The sequence below is a fragment of the Lissotriton helveticus genome, chromosome 3_1, assembly GCF_964261635.1.
Source record: "Lissotriton helveticus chromosome 3_1, aLisHel1.1, whole genome shotgun sequence".
Classification (NCBI taxonomy): Eukaryota; Metazoa; Chordata; class Amphibia; order Caudata; family Salamandridae; genus Lissotriton; species Lissotriton helveticus.
This window is the reverse complement of record NC_136061.1, coordinates 222324619-222346686: the sequence shown is the minus strand read 5'-3', so window position 1 is coordinate 222346686 and position 22068 is coordinate 222324619. Positions and strand designations below refer to the sequence as shown.

General features: G+C 49.4%; 1 protein-coding gene across 1 annotated transcript in view; it reads left to right on the top strand.

The window, feature by feature from the left end:
* The window catches only part of SSC4D (scavenger receptor cysteine rich family member with 4 domains), a 307544-nt gene that overhangs the window by 44910 nt on the left and 240566 nt on the right, over positions 1-22068 (top strand). The gene's annotated exons all lie outside the window — the stretch shown is intronic.

The window sequence follows — 22068 nt, the reverse complement described above, 5'->3', positions numbered from 1 at the left end:
GTAACGGCCGAAAACCGGTAAAATCGGCCGTTACCGAGGAAATGAGATGTAGGAGGCCGGAAAATACCGATGTTCTTAAAATCCGAGTCGGAAACATACCGACTCGGTAAGAATGACCCGGTAAAATTACCGTGTCGGAATCTACCGTATACATAAATACCGAGTTCGTATTTTCCGACTCGGTAAATCAGAAACGGTAAAATAAGCCTTGGAGATGTAGGTAAGCCCAAAAATACCGATTCTGCCGAAAAACGGTATTTTTAAGTCGGTATTTACCATGCATTGAAAGCAGGTGGTAACCAAGGGAGGGCTATAAAAAAAGTCCCAAAATGCACCTCAGGACCCATGATGGCGGCTTTCTACATCATAGCAAGACGGCAGAGACTACAGGCAGCAGGACAGAGAGAATGGCTAAGGGAGGAACAAGTGTACAGGCAGAGGATAACACTGTTCCAACTGACAGAGCCTGAAATACTGCAGAGGTACAGGCTACACCCAGACACCATCAAGCAATTGATCAGGGACCTACACCCTCTCCTGGACCACCCAACACCCAGGGCCCATGCCATCCCACCTCATGTCCAGGTGCTATGTAGCTTACACCTGCTGGCCTCAGGGAGCTACCAGAGTGTGATAGCTGTAGTGGGTGGCGTGTCCCAGGGCTGCCTGTCCCGCTTCTTCAGGAGGTTTCTTGACGCCATGATGCAGAGGATGGGGCATTATATTAAATTCCCTGTTACACCGGCAGATTTAGCCAAAACCAAGACTGACTTTTATCAACTGGCACACTTCCCTCACGTGATCGGCTGCATCGATGGCACCCACGTCCCACTCTGTCCACCTGCAGCCACAGAGCACATATACAGGAATCGCAAATCGACGCACTCCATCAACGTCCAGGTCATATGTAATGCAGGTAACCTCATCACTGACATCGTAGCCAAGTTCCCCGGAAGTACCCATGATTCATACATATTCCAGAACAGTGGAATATACACACGCCTACTTGCCGGAGAATTTGGAAATGGATACCTGCTAGGTAAATCACATTGACACACCCTGACACTCACATCAGATCTACGTCTCAAGTACTTGCAATTAATGTCTATCTTTCTCCCCCTAGGCGACAGTGCATATGCCCTGCGGTCCTTCGTGCTCACTCCCTACCTCAACCCATCCACCAGGAGTGAAAGGCGATACAACGTGGCTCACAGATCCACACGAAACGTAGTTGAGCGCACATTTGGACTCCTAAAGAGCAGGTTTCGCTGCCTCCATAAGAGTGGAGGTGCACGGCAGTACACCCCAATCATCTGCTGCAAAATAATAGCGACCTGTGCAATGTTGCATAATCTCGCCACCAAGCAAGGCACTGAGGTGGAGCTCACATTTCATGAGGACATTGATGACGACCCAGAGGTGGCAGAGCCCCAAGCCACAGTGGCAGCAGCAGCTACAGATGGGAGACTGAGACGGGCAGAGGTTACACAACAATATTTCTGAGTGAGTAAAGAGACACAGGCATGAATGTAACTTTGTGTAAGTAGTTTAATAATCACTACGCCACAGCATTGTTAGCTCACATTGGGCTCACTAATACTAACACTCCATGAGTGTGTTGTCACGGTTCACACCACCGTGACTACAGCCTTGGGTGGAGTGCAAAGTCATTGTTTGTGGCCACGGGCCACAGGGCGGGGCTGCTGTGGCTGTGAGCCTATGTCCTCACGCTGGCCTGTCAAACTTCCCCCACGCCTGCCACTCCTCCGTAAGTCATGCACAGGAGTGCTTGCACCACTCCTGCTGGTGGACCCCTCGCTTTCGGCAGCACAAGTGTCGCCTCCAGTGCCAGTCTGATGCGCGAGCACTAGCTCCATGGCAGTGGTCATCCTGGCCATACCTTCACTTAAATTGGTGCAGCACTGCACTATGGCATCCTGCATCGTGACTGACCGTCTGCACAGCAGAGTGGTAGCAGTTGCAAACCTGTTCAGGGCCTTGGTTTGCTGGCGCACATCCACACGGGCCTTGCGTCTCTCCAAATGGTCCCTGTCCAATTTGTCACACAGGACAGTCATGCACTGTGTGATATCTGAAATTCCTGACGCCATGGATTGTATGCCTTCTGCCATGTCCCCTATGCCCTTGCCTACTGCTTCCAGTTTATTGTTAGTTGTGCGTGCGTGCCTCTGAACCCCCATCATTGCTTTTGCCTGCAGGCGCTGCACCTTCACCATGGTGGCCTCCAGTCCGCAGAAGACACCTTGGACTTGCCGCACATCCTCTACCTCCCGTGGCCGTCGCCCTCGGACACTGGCCCGCGTGACTCTGGGACTGGGCTGCTGCTCGGTGTTGCCTCTGTCCTGTGTGTCACCCTCCACCTCCTCCTCCTCCGATGATGTTTGCAGTATTCTGCGAGGGGGCACATCATGGCTCCTGACTCTTCCCAGCACTGGGGATGGTGATGTGGGGGTGGGTGATAGTTCTGCCGCTCCTGTGTCCTGACTACCAAATAGGAGAGGGGAACGTGGATATTCAGCAGTTGCCTCCTCAGGTATCGGGGCAGCCTGCTCTTGGTCCTGCCCTCCGTGAGAAGTGCTAGGTCCGGCTCCTTCCCTCCTCTTCTCTCTGACCTCAGCTGTGCTGCGCTTTGACTCTCCTGTGGACAGACATGGACATTGTGTCAGTAATGTTGTTCACCTGTGTCATGAGATTAAATACACTTCTATTGCACATTTGCCTGTCTCTCATTTGCCTATGCTACTTGTCTGTTGCTCCCCTTGCTGCAATGCACGCTGACTGCTCTGAGGTATCTACACATGACTACATTTCCCAGGATGCATTGCAGGACATTAGTTAAACCTGTTGTGGAGTCTGATTTATCCTGTGAGGGGAATAGGTAAAAGGGTAAATGATATTGTTCCTGCATCTTACCTGCTTTCTTTGCTCCTCTTGCTGAGCTGTCTGCGTCTCCTATTCCGTGTATACATTCCTTCTCAAGGGTTGTAGCGACCATCTCCTCAATGTCGGTGAGTCTGGGGGCTCTGTTTCTTCCGCCTCCTGTAGCAGCACTTTCCTTGCGGTGGGCAGCAAGCTTTTTTTTGGTGATTATGCGGATGTCATACCACCGTTTTTTTAGGTCTTCAAGGTCACGGTGGGTGACACCAATGGCATTTACCTTGCCTTGTATGTCCAACCAGGTGCTGCGCTTGATTGATTCAGCAACATGCAGAGTTTGCTTTCCAAATATTTTCCCATAATGTCTGACAACCTCCGAAATCAGCACCTGCAGTTCCTCCTGGCTGAACTTCTGCTTCCTTTTGCGCTCAGCAGCTTCTCTCTGTGCCTCCTGGCTCTCCATCTTGCTGTGTAGTTTGTGTCAGGAAAGGCTGCTCCACACTCTGTCCTCCTGCTCTCCTGACTGTTTGTTTCTGCACCTGCATGGGCGTGGCCTGTCCCAGGTACTGGGGTGTGGTGCTTGGATCTGATTGGTTAGTTCCCCTGTGGCTTGGAATTTGGGTGTGGTTGAAGTACCTGATTGGTTCACAGGCACACATGTTTGTCAGTTTCAAATTCTTCGGCGGATAGTTCCGACACGGTAAATACCGGGTCGGTTTTTCCCGACTCGGTATTTTCCGGGTCGGAAGTTGCCATTCATTCCTATGGGCCATGGCACCGGTGGATCGGTTTTGGTTTTTCCGTCTCGGATTTTACCGTGTAGGTATATTCCGAGTCGGTAAATACCGTTTCCGAGTACCGACAGGTTCCGAGTCGGTATTTTATACCGTCATTGTTACCTACATCTCATTTTCCTCCTCGGTAATACCGAGTCGGTATGACTCGGTATTTAAGAGGTCGGTAAATATTATTTACCTACATCTGGCCCCAAATGCATACTGGCTATCTGTAAACACATTCACCCGTTTATCTTTAGACAATACACACGCTCTCGTCAAAGCAATTAGCTCAGCAGCCTGAGCCGAATTTTGATTTAATCTTGCACTTTCCACAATCGTTCTCAATGTAACTACAGCATACGCAGTCGTCACATCACCGTTCGGCAACTTGAAACAAGAACCATCCACATACAAAGTACCATCGGGATCTGTCAATGGAGCTTCTTTTAGGTCAATGCGACCCTTAGTTTCCTCTTCAGTTTTGAGATAGCAGTCATGTACTGCTTCATCACTTGATTCTGTGTCGATCGGCAGCAATGTTGCTGGATTCAACACATTACATCGTTTTATCCGTATATGACTGGCCAGCAACGTCAACTCATATCCGGACAATCTTGCACTTGTCAGATGTTGAGTTTTCGTCCGGTTCAATAGAGTGTCGACTGCATGCGGAACCATTACCGTGAGTATATTATCCATGACTAGACCTGCAGACTGTCGAATGGACGCCGCAGCTGCCGCTGTTGCTCTTAAGCAACTTGGCAAAGCCCTTGCTACTGGGTCTAAAGTCGAAGAAAAGTAGGCACATGGGCGTTGCTTACCACCAAAAGATTGTGTCAAAACACTCAACGCGCAACCATCCCTCTCGTGAACGTATAGTGTAAACGGCTTACTGTAGTCAGGGGTACCCAACACAGGAGCCGAACACAGCGCATCACGCAATTCAGAAAAACTTTACTGACATTCTTCAGACCAAGGTACTGGGGATGAAACATCCTTGCACGTAAGGGCTATCAATGGTTTCGCCAACAATGACAAATTTGGAATCCATTGTCTGCAGTAGGACGTAATACCTAAAAAGGCACGAACATCTCTCTGGGTTTTTGGCACAGTCATTCGGGAAATCGCTGCAATTCTCTCTGGGGTCAACCTTCTCCCTTCTCTTGACAATAAGTGACCTAAATAGGTAACTTCTTGGCAACAATACTGTAGCTTTGAAGGTGATACCTTGTGGTGCAAGTCATGTAGATAGTGCAATAATGATACTGTAGCCGTCTTGCAAATAGCTTCTGTATCAGCTGCCACTAAAAGATCGTCAACGTATTGAATCAAAGCTGCACCTTTAGGCAATACAAAGGCATCAAGCTGACCTTTAAGTGCTTGGCTGTAGATTGATGGACTCTCACAGTAGCCCTGTGGAGCGCGTTTTAGCCTAAAACTGCGACCTCCTAATGAGAATCCAAACAGGTCTCTGCTTTCCTCTGCAATCGGGATGCTAAAGAAAGCATTCTTTAGATCGATCACTGTGAACCAGGAGGCAGATGCCGGAATCATTGTTAATAAAGCCGTAATGTCAGGGACCACAGGAAATTGCGGAACCACTATTTTGTTTACCTCTCTCAAATCTATAACAAAACGATACACAGGAGGTTTAGTTGGGTCAGTTCGTTTCAGAATTGGCAATACAGGGCTATTACACACGTTTCCACGAGTTTCTTCAACAACACCTTTTCCAATGAGATCATGAACGATTGCTAACAGTGCTCGTTCGCCTTCAAGAGAAATACGATATTGAGGTAAACGCGGTAATCGCGCATTTGGTTTCAATTGAATCACATAGGGTGGAATGTCTAACAGGCCCACATCATTGGGACCTGTGGCCCATAAGGACGCAGGGAGGGAATTCAATTCCGGTGGGAATTTATCAACTGATAAATACATGGGAGAGATCACTCTCCTTCCCAATGTAAGCTCCACTCCTTCGGGGGAACAATACAATGTTGCATATAATCGTTTCAACAAATCCAGGCCCAAAAGATTTTCACCACAACCTGTAGATAGAATCAGTGGAGCCGTTAGCTCACGAGGTCCAATCATAAGAGGCAAAGGGTTAGAGACTGGGTTACTAACAGGGGCGCCAGAGAATCCGACGGAAACGTTCGTTAAGCCAGACAAAGGTGCGCCAGGGAGTTTTGAATGCATGATGGAACTTTTCGTCGCACCAGTGTCTAACAGAAAAGGCTCAACTACACCCGATGTAGTCACTGCAACGTAAGGCCCACTCTGATCGACCGGAACTGACACTACTCCCTCTCTTTGTCGTTGGCTGTCCTAGTAGTGGTCATTTACAACAGTCTCGTGGTCTATATAATAGTCATCAACATTATACTGTGCAGATCGAACTGACCCCGCATTTCGCTGGTCAAAATAATTATTTGCATCCGATTGATTTTGATGACGATCAATCTGATTGTGGGATGAACCACGACCTCTACCACGTGGTGCCGGTTGGGGACCACCGCCACGATTTCCTCGTGTCGACACACCATTCAGACGGTCCCGTAAAGCAAGACAATCATATTTTAGGTGTCCCTCTTTCCTACAATACGCGCACTGATTATATCCTAGTGTAGATCGGTAATCAAAGTTGTCAGAGCGCGGCTGTGTTCTATCGAGCTGTGCTCGTGGTCGATACTGCTGTTGTGCATCATTTTGATTTGATCGTGGAGGGTATGCCTGCTGCAACAAAACCTTCGTTTTGAGTTCTTTCGTTTTCTTTTCTACACGATCACTTTCTTCCTTTTCCCTATTCTCATAATACTGGGCCGTTGCTAATATTTGCGCAGGAGTTGAAACTGCCCACGCACTTTCTGAATTCTTTAATTTGTTGCATAGCTCAGGCAGCAAATTTGACACAAATTTGTCAATGAATAACCGCTGACCTCCCTCAGCGCCCATGTCCTGGCCGCTGTGGTCGACAAACGCTTCCTCAAACCTTGTAAAGAAATCTGAGACACTCTCGTCTTTCTTTTGTTTACAAGCTGATAACTTATCCCAGTTCACCTTCATCGCTGGCATGAGAGTTTTCATGAGCGTAATGATTCTCTGAGGCAAATCCAAGATCAACTGTTCAGGTTTAGCCCCACCGACTTGTAATGCATCAGCTGCTAGCAGTGCAGCCCAATCACCCCCTAATTCAGCTGCGTGATTGGCTTGACGAATTTTAGCCCAAACTGGTTGCGGTACAACATTGCCAAACAACATGTCGATGTCGGCAATATTCATAATAGAAGCTTCTATCAGTTGTGATAACTCCTTATAATAACCAGCCGGATTTTTACGCGGATCGGGTAAGGATTGCTTCACTTGCAAAACTTCCGATCGTTTCCATGGAAGATGTATCCACACCCTTCGAAAATGTGGTAAAACCGCAGGGTTAGCTTGCGGATCTCCAGGCACCCACAGTGGCGGGACTTCTCTCATGGGATACTGACCAGGAACCGCTTTCCAGTTCTCAGTGGTATCATCTAATGACACCCGAGAATGTGCTGTGGGTCTGAATGCTAATAAGCGTTCCACGGCACGTCGTACATCGTCTCCTATAATCATACCGTTCGAAAAGTGACTCTGGAGTTCAATTATGTCGGATGGTACATCATCTACATCATTATTGTACCATTCTTCTCTCAAAAAGTTACACATCTCCTCAAATACGAATCTCTGTGTAGGCTCATTAAACTGAGAAAACGTATCAAAGACTACACGCGGAGTGTAATTAGCAGGATGTCTTATCCACCTATGTGCCATTGTTACTAACGTCTCTTTCTCCCTACCACTAGGGATCTGACTCCGTCTCTGAGGAGTTTCAGATGAATCGGACGAGAATAACGGACCAGAAAGAGGTGAATAAAGGGTAGCAACAGAGTTAGGAACACGCTTACGAACGGAAGGAGAAAGAAAAACAGGAGCAACAACACTAGAGGTGAAGGAAGGCATAGTAGGAACGGACAAGATAGTCGGAGTAGCAGAAACAACAGTCTGCAAAGGTACAGGTACAGGAGCAGTAGGAACGAGGACAGGTGGTGGAACAAACGTAGGGTTAACAGCGGGCTGGCCCGCAGCCGCTGGAGCAACAAGAGGAACAACAGGAGGAGCTATAGGAGGAGCTACAGGAGCAGTAGCACCCTGTACATAAGGAGGTGGTGATTTCATCAAGTATGATAGCAAGGAATCCTCCTTCAAATCTTCTTCTTTCTTTTCTGATTTATTCGGTAAAACTGGGTAACATTTATCTATTTTCATGTGATGCAATCTAGTAGCGATTTCCATATCTTTTTCTTCTTTGTCTTGTCTACATTCTTTTATGGCTTGCATTATCGGAACAAATTCTTGCTTTTTATCCTTTTTAAGTTGTTTGATTTCTTTCTGTTTGGCCTCTTTACGCCATATCCGAAAGGAATCAAACATAGCTGGCCTAGCTTTCTTTAAAAATAATTTAGCCTCAAGATTATCTAAAATCGAAAGTTCAAAAGTTCCGTGTGGTGGCCATCTAAGGTCACCGTCTTTCTTTGAATAGTGGATCCAGTAATCATTATAGATTATAGGACCCACCCCATGTCGACTATATAGATCATGTATCGGAGTTCCAACTGGAGGTATCGGACACGAGTCCTCCAACCGGGAATCCATTGCGCAACATTTGAAAATACGAAACAAATCACTATGGCTAGGCATCGTGCACACTAACCTAGTATCAAACTTCAAGGATTACCGAAGCAATAAAACCTCGTGTAAGTCAAAACCCTCGGTTTTTGGCAATTGCAACTGTCAAATAATACTAAGAACCAATACTAAGAACCACAAATGCAATGGAACCATGCAATACAACAAAGCCTTAAGGCTATTACAAAGCTTGGAGAGCTATTACCACAAAGCCTTAAAGGCTAACCACAAAGCTTTCAAAAAGCTAGAACAACCACTAAGGACTGGGAGCGACCCACAAATACTTAACTCAGAACTTCAATGGCGTCACCAGGAAGGCCCGTCTATCGTCTCGCTTGTACATAAGGTCTACGCCGGGCGTCGAAGACAGGTCGACAGTCAGGGCATCGGTCCGTCGCAGCCGTCAGGAGGCGGGAATCTTCGCAGGGAAAAACTTCGGGCCACTTATTTCGATAACAGGATCGATGAAGCGGGGTGCACCTTCCCTCGGAGATTTCACACGAAGTTCCTCACGATCATCAGGCTTTGGACCGGACCGGTACCACTGAAGTCGCCCCACGTTGGGCGCCAACTGAAGGACTGGACTTTTAACAGTACCAGCGGTGCCAGGGAACAACACCTATAACCTTCATGGGATACCTGTTTCGGCGCACAAACTACAGAGACACGGGACACTTCCTTCGGCGTCAGAGATTCAAGGTTTATTACTGCAGGGAACACAGAAGTCACGACAAGTACAACACGTGCAACTTGGGGAGACTGCTTCAAATTGGTTCTGTGGATCGCTCCTTTTATACAAAATTAACTCATAGGACAACATGGTACACAAAAGTTTACAACCTGGTTCCCATAATTATCCCCTAGAGGGGTCGCTTTGGTCACTTCGGTACACATAAGGTCCGGAACATAAGTGCGGAAACATTTGGCGGTTCCCAACTGTGAAAACCCATCTTCCCAACATTAGTGAATTCCAATCGGCAGTAAAACAGATCGAAATAAGGACAAAGACAGGTGCAGAGGAAGATGGAGACAGTGGGGGATTGAAAAGAGTGTAAAAGGGGAGGTATCGGGAAACACGAGATACAGGCATCAAGAGGGACGTGCCTAATGAGATGCACGGCTGAGACAATAAACCGGACGGCAAGATGAGCCTCGAGCGGGGCCATCTGCCTTACAGTATCATCCCCCTCATCGTAAAAGATATTTACAAAGTACATGTGTCTTCCACAAATATCCTGAGAGTCCCAGGGTGACGAAGCGGACAGTGTCCGTTCGCTGGCTACTTGAGGGCAAGAGACAAAATGGATGCCGTATCTAAGATGGAACCCGTGGGTACAGATGAAAAACTCACATATCAAATGAACGGTTTAAGTTAGCACAGCGAAACTGCGCACACTTACTAAACTCGTCATTTGCGGTTCTTAGATACCAGACTCGACCATATTCGTGCGAGTCGAAAACATCACTTAAAATTGTCACGGAACCTCACGAGGGCTAAAACAGCGGAGCAGTGCACACACACACGAGGTGAGACACCCGGCCCTCAAGGGACACAAGGGCGGAGCGCTCACACTCTCAGGAAGGGTTTCAACAAACAAAGAAACTCGCCAGGTATTTCAATCATACAAGCGAAGCCAGAAACAAGATACGAGCAAAAGAACGCCCGCTAAATGCGTGAGTAAAGCAAGGGAGGTCGCGAGCAACTCTCGCGTAGAATATCAAGAAATGCCGTAGCTCGGCAGAGAACACTCTCACTCACGAACATCCATCCAGGAATAGAAGGGACCAGGGAATGAAGGTTCAAAAAAGCTGAGTAAAGTCCAAAGGTACACGGAGACTCAGCAAGACGCTGCCAAACCTCGCGTCAGGAATCAGGAAGTGAAAGGTGGGGGCGTGGTACCGGAACAGTAAGCCAAGCAAAGGCTACGTTCTGCCGTGCCTCTTTTCACTGGTTAGGAAGCGTCTCCAAAGAGCCGGTTGGTGGGGAGTAGGGACCGGGTAAAAAGAGCACAGCTCCATAACCTCGCATGTCAATGCTATCGAGTCCTAACACAGGCACACAGAAAGGTTTTGACAAGAGAACAGCCACTTTCTAAAAGTACTATTCTCAAACACAGGATTTAAAAACAACCTTCACTAAAAGATGTGTTATTAAATTCTGAGTTCAGGGATATCTTTCACTTATGTCCCATCTTGTTCCTATGAGGAGATAGACTGGTATCCACTGGGACCAGCCTCCCCCATGTTATTCTATGGAGCAAGATAGCCTTACAGCAGTGAGCGCACAAAATGGCTGCTGCCCACTACCAGAGCATGTGACCTGCACTAGTACATGCTCTACCTTATCCATACACTGCACCCTGCCCAGGGGGGTACCCAGAGCCTTCCATCGGGGTGGCTGATGGGCACAGACAGGGAAGGGTTAGGCCCAGCCAGTGGAGACACTGGCCAGGGGGACAGGGCAGTCCACTGACTGCACACAGGCCCTGCGCTGGCAGGCCTGAGTCACCTTTTTAGGGCTACTCATGTGGGTGGCGCAATCTGCGCTGCAGGCCTACTAGTAGCATCTGTCATCACCAGCCCTGGCACACATAGTGCACTTTACTAGGGACTTCATGGGGATGCAAATATGCCAATCAGGTATATTTAATCAATATGGCAATTTACAGAGGGAGCACTTACACTCTGGCACTGATCAGCAGTGGCAGAGTGTCCAAAACGTCTAAACCAGCAAAAACGAAATCCAGCACAGCATCAAAAATACATGAGTCAGAGGCAAAAAGATGGGGGAAAACCACGCCAAGGGTGTCAGGTCTAACACGTGTCCCCTCCAGCTGAAAGTGGGGAGAACTACCCAACCTCTTGGGAGTCCTCATCACTAAGGCGGAAGAATCTGGACAGACCGGCAGCATTGGCGTGTTCTGTACCAGGGCGGTGCTCCACCGTAAAGTCCATCCCCTGTAGGGAAATGGACCACCTCAACAGTTTTGGATTCTCACCCCTCCTCTGCATTAACCATCTGAGGGGCCTGTGTCGGTCTGAACACGGAAGTGAGTCCCAAACAGGTAGGGCCTCAGCTTCTTCAGAGCCCAGACCACAGCGAAAGCTTCTCTTTCAATGGCACTCCATTTTTGTTCCCTGGGGATTAGCCTCCTGCTAAAGAAAGCCACTGGTTGGTCTCCGCCCTCATCATTTATCTGTGAGAGTACTGCTCCCACGCCTTGCTCTGAAGCGTCAGTTTGCACAATTAACTCACTGGAAAAGTCAGGTGCCTTAAGCACCGGTGCTGTGCACATGGCAGCTTTGAGGGTGTCAAAAGCAGTTTGACAGGCCTCAGTCCAATTCACTTTCCTGGGCTGATTTCTAGATGTCAGCTCTGTCAAAGGGGCCACAATGGTGCCATAACCTTTGACAAACCGTCTGTAGTACCCGGTGAGACCTAAAAAGGCTCTCACCTCAGTCTGGGTCTTGGGGGGCTCCCAAGCCAGAATGGTATCAATCTTTGCCTGTAGGGGCGCCACCTGGCCGCTCCCTACCTGGTGTCCCAAGTACACCACCGATCCCTGCCCTATCTGGCATTTACTGGCCTTGATAGTGAGGCCTGCCTTCTGCAGAGCCTTCAACACTTCAGTGAGGTGTTGCAGGTGTTCCTCCCAAGTGGGGCTGAACACAGCAATGTCATCCAGGTAGGCTGCGCTGAATTGCTCCAGCCCCGCCAGCACCTGGTTGACCAATCTCTGAAATGTGGCGGGGGCATTTTTCAACCCAAAGGGCATGACACGGAACTGGAAGTGCCCCTCTGGCGTTGAAAATGCTGACCTCTCCTTTGCCCCCTCAGTTAAGGCAATCTGCCAGTACCCTGAAGTCAAATCAAAAGTGCTCAGGTACTGGGCAGCTCCCAACCGATCCACCAGCTCATCAGCTCTGGGGATGGGGTGCGCGTCAGTCTTGGTGACCGCATTGAGCCCACGGTAGTCCACGCAGAACCGAAGTTCTGGGGTGCCACCGGGGGTAGCAGCTTTCTTAGGCACTAAGACCACTGGGCTAGCCCAGGGGCTGCTGGAGGGCTCAATAACCCCTGGTGCCAACATCTTAGAAACTTCTTCCTTGATGCTGGCTCTGACCTTGTCAGCCACCCTGTAAAACTTCTGTTTCACAGGCAGACTGTCTCCAGTGTCCACATCGTGGACGCACCACTTGGTGACACCTGGGGTCAGGGAGAACAGGGGGGCGAACTGACCCAAGACGTGGAGACAGTCCTTTTGCTGCTCTGGGGTCAGGGTGGGGGAGTGGACCACACCATCCACTGACCCATCTTGCTCCTTGACTGCCAGGAGGTCAGGGAGAGGATCACTATCCTCCTCCCCTCCAGCATCTGTAGCCATGAGCATAGTCACCTCAGACCTCTCAAAGTGGGGTTTGCGGTGGTTCACATGTAGCACTCTCAGGGGCTGCCTGGGAGTCTTCAGGTTAACCAAGTAGGTAACCTCGCTCTTGCGCTCCACCACCTCATAGGGCCCAGACCACTTGTCACGGAGCGCACAAGGCTCCACTGGCGCCATCACCCACACTTTCTGACCAGGGTGGAATTCAACCAGCGAAGTGTTCTGGTCATACCACCTCTTCATTTCCTCCTGGCTAGCCTCCAGGTTCTCTTGAGCGAGCTTCCTGAAGCGCTTGGTCTGGTAGCGAATGGCCAGCACATAGCTGAACACATCCTGAGGGGTTTTCCCACGGGATTTCTCCCACCCCTCCTTCACCAGAGTGAGAGGCCCTCTGACAGGGTGGCCATACAGCAACTCACAGGGACTGAACCCTAAGGATTTCTGAGGCACCTCCCTGTAGGCAAACAATAGGCTTGGTAACAAGACGTCCCATTTCCGCCTCATGGGCTCTTCCAGGCCCATAATCATGCCCTTCAATGTGAGGTTGAATCTTTCAACCAATCCATTTCCTTGAGGGTGGTAAGGAGTGGTGAATTTGTATGTCACCCCACACTCAATCCACAGGGACTTCATATACCTAGAAATGAAGTTTGTCCCCCTGTCTGAGACCACCTCCCTGGGGAACCCTACACGGGAAAAGATCCCCATCAGGGCACGGACCACCACTGGGGCTGTGACTGTCCTGAGCGGGATGGCTTCCGGGTACCGAGTGGCATGGTCCACCAAGACCAGGATAAACCTGTTGCCTAGGGCTGTCTTGGGGTCCAGGGGCCCCACGATGTCAATGCCCACCCGCTCAAAAGGGGTGCTCACCACAGGAAAGGGTTGGAGGGGTGCCACACACTTCCCTCCGCTCTTGCCACTGGCCTGACAAGTTTGGCAAGATTTACAAAAGGCAGAGACGTTCTTCTTCATCTGGGGCCAGTAGAAATGGGTGACAAGCCTGTGATAGGTCTTGTCTTACCCCAGATGTCCTGCGAGAGGCACGTCATGAGCCAGACCCAGTAGGAAGTTCCTGAAGCGCTCTGGTACTACCAGCACACGGGCTGCACCGGGCTCAGCGAACTTAGGCTCACTATAAAGTAAGTCATCCTCCCAGTAGATCAAATGCTCCTTGGACCCCAGGCCTGCTGCCGGGTCTGCAGCCTGCTGCCGCACACCAATGAGAGAAGGGCATTCCTTCTGAGCCTGGCAGAATTCCTCCCTGGAGGGACCCCCCTCTTGCTGCCACTGGGACAGCTCAGGCAATTCCCCCAGTTCGGCCACCTGCTCCCCTGTAGGTTCCAGGGCATCCCCCTCAGGGCCTGCTTCCTCCTGGACCGTGGGAACAGTGGGGGCTGATTTCCCGCGCCCTCTACCCCTTCCTCTCTTGGCAGGTTCCTGGGCCATTGTTCCAGGCTCCAGTTCTGCTAGACCGCCCTCTCTGGCTGTCATTGCACGGGTGGACACACAGATCCACGCAGGCAAACCCAACATCTCTAAGTGAGTCCTGTGCTCCACCTCTTTCCATGGGGAGCTCTCCAGGTTATTACCTAATAGACAATCTACAGGCAAGGCATCACTTACAACAAATTCCAAAATACCGGAGACCCCTCCCCATTCAAATGGAACATTTGCCAACTTGCAGTAGCGCACTGAACTGTCAGATGCCACCACCGGCCGGAGTACCTTGGGAACAATTTGCTCTTCAGACACCCACCGACACCTGACAGATGTCACGCTGGCCCCTGTGTCTCTCAGGGCCTCTATTTCCTGTCCATTGATGGTCACCTTCTGCCTGTATTTCTTAGTGTTTTGGGGCAGCAAAGTTTCCTGGGCCATCTCTTGGTCTCCTAGAGAGACAAGGGTCATCAATGCTAACCCCTTCTCCCCACTAGAAATCAAATCCCCTCCCAAAGCTACACTGGCTAACGCCGGAGCGGGAGCACCAGTGGGTGCTGATTTCTTCTTTGGACATTTGGGGGCAATGTGCCCCACCTCCCTACAGGCATAGCAAGTAAGCGGGGCCCTTTTGTCCTGCGTGCCCTTATGGGGCCAGGACTTCTTAGGCTTGGGGGGGTGAGACACCTTCTCCTGGGAACCATTTTGGGGCCCTTTAGAAGACTCCTTTTGATTACCCGTGTCCCCCCCCTCTTCTGCTGGGGACCCTGTCCACCTTTGGCTGGGGTACTTACCACCCCCTTGTGGACCCTGGTGCTAGTCCAGCGGTCCGCCTCCTTAGCAAGCTCGCTGGGGTCAGTTAACTTGCTATCTAAAAGATGCTGGCGCAGCTCTGGAACACATAAACTACTTAAGTGCTCCCAACTAATCAAGTGACACAACCCCACATAATCAGTAACTTTGCTGCCCTTTATCCAACCTTCCAGTGCACGCGTGTACATACTCACACACTCCACCCACGTACTTGAATCAAGCTTCTTGAAGTTCCTAAACTTCTGGCGATACTGTTCTGCAGTGAGCCCATACCTGAGGCACAAAGCCTCCTTCATAGCGGGGTAGGATAAAGTACCTGCGGCTTCTAGGGGGGCCAAAACATCCCTCCCAGAGGCCTCAAAATGCTTCCACAATCCTGCCCCCCAATTCTTCTCAGGCACTTCATTCATCGTTAAGGCAAGTTCATACGCTCTGAGCCACACATAAATATCCTCACCCCTCTGATTATTTTGTACCAGATCCTTTGGTATGTATACCTCACCCGCCTGTACTGGTTGTGCGCTGCCACCATTAGAACTGGACTCCTCCTTTTTGGCTTTAAGGTCCAGCTCCCTCATGCTCAACTCATGAGCCAATTGGAGTTTCCTCTCCTCCAAAGCGAGAGCGTTTCTTCTCTCCTCCGCCTCTGCTTGTGCTTTGAGCTTAAAAAGCTCAATCTCATGGGCCCTAGCTCTCTGATTCTCCTCCACCTCCTCTGGAGAAATAATCCTACCGGAGTGGTTGCTGCCAGTCCTAGACCCTGGCTTCCTCACTGGCAATTCACTGGACAAAAAAGCATTCTCCTGTGTGCCTCCCTCTCCCATAGTAGCTTCTGGATCACCATGTTTGGCCTCCCACCAGGCCCTCAGAGCTTTCTGTAGCTCTTCCTTGTTTGCGCCGCCCTTCGCTGGGCATCCAAGCTGTTTGCAGAATTTTTTCAGTTGCTCCTTGTTATAGGTGAACAACTCCTGGATTTCAAATTCCACTTCCACTTCTGCATTCACGCTTAGCGCTTTCTGAGACATGATGCTTCCTAACCTTTTCAACTAAAAGGTTTCACCAAAAAGAAAAAATCTTGCGCAACCTGTTCTGCTAAACTAGACTAGTGATGTACAAGAAATCACTGCAGGTCAAGTGCAATTATTAGTTCAAAATCCGCACCGCTGTCCAACAATGTTAGATCTGGGGGTCTCTAGTTGGCAGAGGTAAGTACCTTAGACCAAGTAGGGACCCTTGCTTCTAGTCAGGGTGAAGGAATAACCCTCTGAGATAACCCCTGCTCACCCTCTAGGTAGCATGGCACGAGCAGTCTAGGCTAACCAAAGGCAATGTGGATAACATTTGCACTTAACACCACAGTAATCCCCAATCCACCACAAACTGAGACCACACAGGTAATTATATTTTATACAAATATATATCTTTATCTAGTTTCAGCAAGGTAAATAAAGCAGTTGCATGATGATCACTTTGTCAAGAATGTAGCACTTAATCTTAATGGTTGCAGTACTTGTAAATAGGAAGTTCTTAATAAAAAGACAGTCTCAAGTCTCTGGGAAATCAGGGTTAAAAATAAGCCATCCTGATTTATCTCAGGCGAACGTGTTCCCAAAAAGAAACGAGCAAGGAAAACAATGCCAATGCAATGAAATTATCCAAGGGGATCAACCCCTGTAGCCAGGGGCCCTTCGCGCTACTGGCGCGCCTCACCGGAATGCTGGGACTCCTTTCCTGCCACTCGCCTCGCCTCACAGCGCTCACTTGCGCTCAGGCCCGGCCGGCCTCAGCCAGCTCTCCGCCCGCTCTCAGTCCTCCAGGGAGCGGTGGGGAGCAGAGACGGCAGGCCGGGGACCGGAGCACTCTTCGGATTCCCACGGCGGGGTCGGGTCAGTCTTCCCCGGTCCCGGCGGTGATTACTCGGCCAGTTGACGGTCCCGATGACGGGGACCAATCCTGTCGCGGTGTCTGGGGCGAGCCTCTGGCACACCCGGGAGTCAGCCAATGGCAGTGCGGCTCCCGGGACAGGCTTGTCGTGACGCTCAGCTTTCTCTCCCAATCACTGCGCAGCCACGGCGATGACGCGGCGCCGCACGGGCCAATCCCGTCGCGGCGTTAGTGAGGGGGCTTGACTCCTTCGTCCAATGGGAGAGCGGCGGCTCCGATCTTCGCCGCTGCAGCTCCCCAGCGATCGGTAATCTTCGGGAGATATTCCTGGCCCCCGGGCAGCCCACAGTTGTTTTCCGTGCGCCTTGCACGGGGGAGGCCCACCAACCTCCGCTCTTCACCCCACACGTGTCAATGAGCACGTCGATCTCGGCCACATGGCAGGCTGGGTCAGCGCGGCGCCCTCACTCAGATTAGAGAGCAGCCAGTGCGCTACACAGCCAGACTACAGTGTTTCACGATCTCTTCACCACACAGCAGCTTCAGGGGGCACAGCAGAGTTTCGTAGTCCTTGGGCAACTTTTATGTCCCTGGGTTGCATACAGGGGGCCAGCTCCTCTCAGGCCCTCGGAGATTCAAGTTTGTAGACACAGCACACAGCAAAGTCTTGCAGTTTCAAGCAGGTAGGGTCACAGCACACAGCAAAGTCCCTTTCTCCTCCTCAGCTTTCAGTTGCACAGCAGAACAGGTCAGCCCTTAGAGCACACAGCAAGGCAATCTTCCTTTAGTTCTCCAGCAGTCCTTCTTCCAGCAGAGGTTCCTTCTTGATTGTAGAATCTTAGAATCTAATCTTCTGTAGTCAGGGGTCCTTCCCTTATACCCCTAAAAGTCTTTGAAGTCCTTTGAAGTCTCTTGTGCAAGGGGGCCCTGGGCCCGGTCTAAACCAGTTCTGGGGGTTGGGGAGCGCTAGGGGTTTCTGGTTTTCTTCTTCCTGACAGCATCAGGGTCAGAGGTGACAGTTTGGCCGGCAGGAGGGGGAGCCAGCATGGTGGTCAGGCAAGCACAGCCCGGCACTGTCAGGCGCTATCTCCTCCCGCCTCCCTGGCAGCAGATGTTGCCTTTCATCCACGGGTTGACTCCGACCCCCTCCCTCCGGGGGCTCTGCAGCCCCTGTCACCCTCAGACCAGACAGGCATTCCACAAACAGACCCAGGCACACAGAAAGGTTTAGACAAGAGAACAGCCACTTTCTAAAAGTACTATTCTCAAACACAGGATTTAAAAACAACCTTCACTAAAAGATGTGTTATTAAATTCTGAGTTCAGGGATATCTTTCACTTATGTCCCATCTTGTTCCTATGAGGAGATAGGCTGGTATCCACTGGGACCAGCCTCCCCCATGTTATTCTATGGAGCAAGATAGCCTTACAGCAGTGAGCGCACAAAATGGCTGTTGCCCACTACCAGAGCATGTGACCTGCACTAGTACATGCTCTACCTTATCCATACACTGCACCCTGCCCAGGGGGGTACCCTGAGCCTTCCATCGGGGTGGCTGATGGGCACAGACAGGGAAGGGTTAGGCCCAGCCAGTGGAGACACTGGCCAGGGGGACAGGGCAGTCCACTGACTGCACACAGGCCCTGCGCTGGCAGGCCTGAGTCACCTTTTTAGGGCTACTCATGTGGGTGGCGCAATCTGCGCTGCAGGCCTACTAGTAGCATCTGTCATCACCAGCCCTGGCACACATAGTGCACTTTACTAGGGACTTCATGGGGATGCAAATATGCCAATCAGGTATATTTAATCAATATGGCAATTTACAGAGGGAGCACTTACACTCTGGCACTGATCAGCAGTGGCAGAGTGTCCAAAACGTCTAAACCAGCAAAAACGAAATCCAGCACAGCATCAAAAATACATGAGTCAGAGGCAAAAAGATGGGGGAAAAACCACGCCAAGGGTGTCAGGTCTAACACGCGCTATCTACTGATCCCACATTACATTCAAAGTAGTCCGCAATAGCCTGCCTTAATTCTGTCCGAAACACCTGATCAAGCATTGCCGTCGGTTTAGGTCGCCAGGTAAACTGTCTAGGAGTGTGTGTGGGGAGTGCAAGTTTTAACCAGACCGGAGCATGCTCTGATTGTGTTTTAGGCATATGTTCCATAGAGGTGGTACATGTACTAATATCACAGGTGGTGATCCAATAGTCTATTCTAGACCAAATGTTATGAGTCATGGAAATGCAGGTTCCCTCTCTATGTCCTTGATGTCGCATACGCCAGATATCTTAGCGGCCTGTTTTCCATATGTAGCATTACATGTGGATCTATCAACTGTCTATGCATGTATTAAAATCCCCTCTCCAAAGAATAGCTGCCGGTGTCATTGTGCGTAATTTGGCCCAGATTTGTGCAAAAAAATGTGGATTGTCTGTGTTTGGGCCATATGCGTTGACAAGAGTCAAGATAGTTCCTCCAGAGTTACCTTGCAGGATGATGTATCGCCCCTGATCGTCAGTGGTAGAGCTGAGTGTAAATGGTACTCCATGCTTAATCAGGATTAGTACTCCCCTGGCATATGTGGAGTAGGAGGAATTAACACTTGCGTCTAACCAACAGATTATATTCTAATTTATGGCAAATCAGTCAGTATCCTAGTCATATTCTAGTATGGATTTATATACTCCCCAAGCATTGTCTTTGGACTATGGTTCTAATTTAGCCATGTATGTAGCCATTTAAGATGAGCTTCACTTACCTGCATTTGCCAGTTCTCTTGTTTGTATATTGTCTCATTTTCACAGGTATTTTCGATCTACACAGATTGGGATTTTAGTGTTATTTGTCGGTTCCTGAAGCTTGGTCTTGGTCATCTGGGCCTCCTCTGGCTCATCTTCTCCGCAGGGGATGGGGGCCTCTTTTTTGTAGGTGTTGGATCACCGCCTTGGGGGTCATTGAAGATTGTGGTCTTGCCTCCATCCGTGATTCGCAGCCGAGCTGGATAGAGCATTGCGTAAGGAATACTTTGTTCTTGTAAATTCTTTTTTGCCACCAGGATTTTTTTTCGCGCTTCTTGAACCTGATGTGTTAAGTCAGGGTAAATGGATATTTCCATTCCATCGTGTCTCAGATTCCCCAGTTCTCGAGCTTTTTGAAGCACTGCATCCCGGTCTCTGTAATTCAGTACTTTCGTGATCTGGCCCCCGGTGGTGGAGGAGGGGCCAAAGACCTGTGTGTGCGCTCCATTAGAAAAACGTCCAAGAATGTCCAAGAATGTCTCTCTGCCCAAGAGGTATATTAGCATGGTTTCTACGTATAGTTCCATGTTTCCTGTATTAGTTGACTCTGCTATTCCCATTAACCTCAGATTATTAAGGCGAGAGTGCGCTTCTAAGTCCTCAGCCTTCGCTTGGAGAGTTGAGAGAGTTTTTTCCATTTTCCCTTGCTTGGCTTCCATCTGTTGCTGTGAGTCTTCGGCTTCCGATATCCTTCACTCCGCCATGTCTATTCTTTCTGTATGTTTATCCTGGCGTTCTGACATGCGATCTACCCTGTATGTCAATGCATCTATTTTTCTATCTATGTTCGACAGGGTAGACTGTATTGTTGTTAGATCTCCACTTAGTTCAGTATCTGCTGTGGTTGTGTCCGTTTCAGTGGCGCTTTGTTCTTCTGAGCTTGTTTCGTTTTTTTTGTGCTCAAAGTCTAGCTTGGATTGTGTTCTGTCTGTTTTCCCCATTCTGCAATCACAGGTCTGGTGAGATCCCTCTGCCAGTTGTATAATGTGGTGATGCGTGCTACTGGATTTCTGATTTGTATAGCTCAGCGACCTAGTGTTTGGGTGGTCAGGCGTGGCTAGGTTTAACTGGACATCTTCCCCCTGATTATTGCCCAATGACCCTTCGTGGCGGAGTGGCAGCGTGTCTTTGGTTTTGTATGTGCTGTCACTTGCACAAATCTGTTTCCACCAATGTCCAATTTCTAGGGTGCACAGTGTATTCAGGTGGCTGTGCTCTGCAGATTAGGAGAAATGTGTCCTGGATTTGGCCTCCAAATGTGCCTTTGCTGTGTCTCTCACACGCTATATGGAATAACACTTGTCTTGAGCTGTGTCCAGTTGATTAGGAATAAGGCAGTGTGGGACTCTGTTTTACTGCTCTTTTGGCTCCCTACGTGCGCCACACAGCATCAGGCTTCCCTCGGAGCTCCACTCCCTTGTGCAGTTTATTTCAGAGTATTATAGTCTGCCTCCAAGACTGAGGCTTATCCCCTCCGCCGCAGTTCTACCTTGCTTGCGGCTCTCTGCGCTCCTTCCCGCAGCCTGCTTCACTTCCGGGGCATGGCCTTCTTACCCTGCGCACACGTGGGCCGTAGCTGTGGCCGGGTGCTCGATCTCATCCAGTGATGCCATTCGCCCGCTGCAATACGTCATTAAAAGTTTGATTGACTTATTCCTTGAGTAGTGTTTGATGAATCTGCACTAAATGTGACAGGAGTTAGCAAGTTACAACCAGTACAAGTAAATCAGGTTTAGCGCAGATCAAATGGGGGAGGAGGGTAGAATTTTTTTTTTTACCTCAACACTTTTGATTTACTATCACGATTGACAATGTTTGATGTATCTGCACAACATTTGGCAGAGATTAGCATATTTAGCCTACTACTGGTTTTCTCAATTTCATGAATCTACATGACGTTTGGTGCAATATGCTTCGTGCAAGTCAAAGCAGGCCGTGCGACCAACCTCCACTGCACACAGCTAAAGTAGGCTTGGTGCAGGGTCTGCCCAGAATGGATACATGGTAGGTGAATGTGGTACAATCTAAAAAACGAAACCACAAATAGATGAAATCCGGTCGTTATAGTTCAGTGAGCTAATGATAAATTGTGCCTCTGCCATGCACTACTTGTAACCTCACAAATTACATGTTAAATGATATAATTGATGACATCACTGACATATCATATGACATAATTAATTAAATGTCTGATAACATCACCGAAGATACTGCTCCTTAAATTACTCTATGCACCATTTGTTTGTTTTAGAATATAAAATAATTAGTAAAGGGCCCCCACACATTTACAGCATACTTTGAATGTATGTATATGTGTGCATCTATGAAATATAAATTGTATAG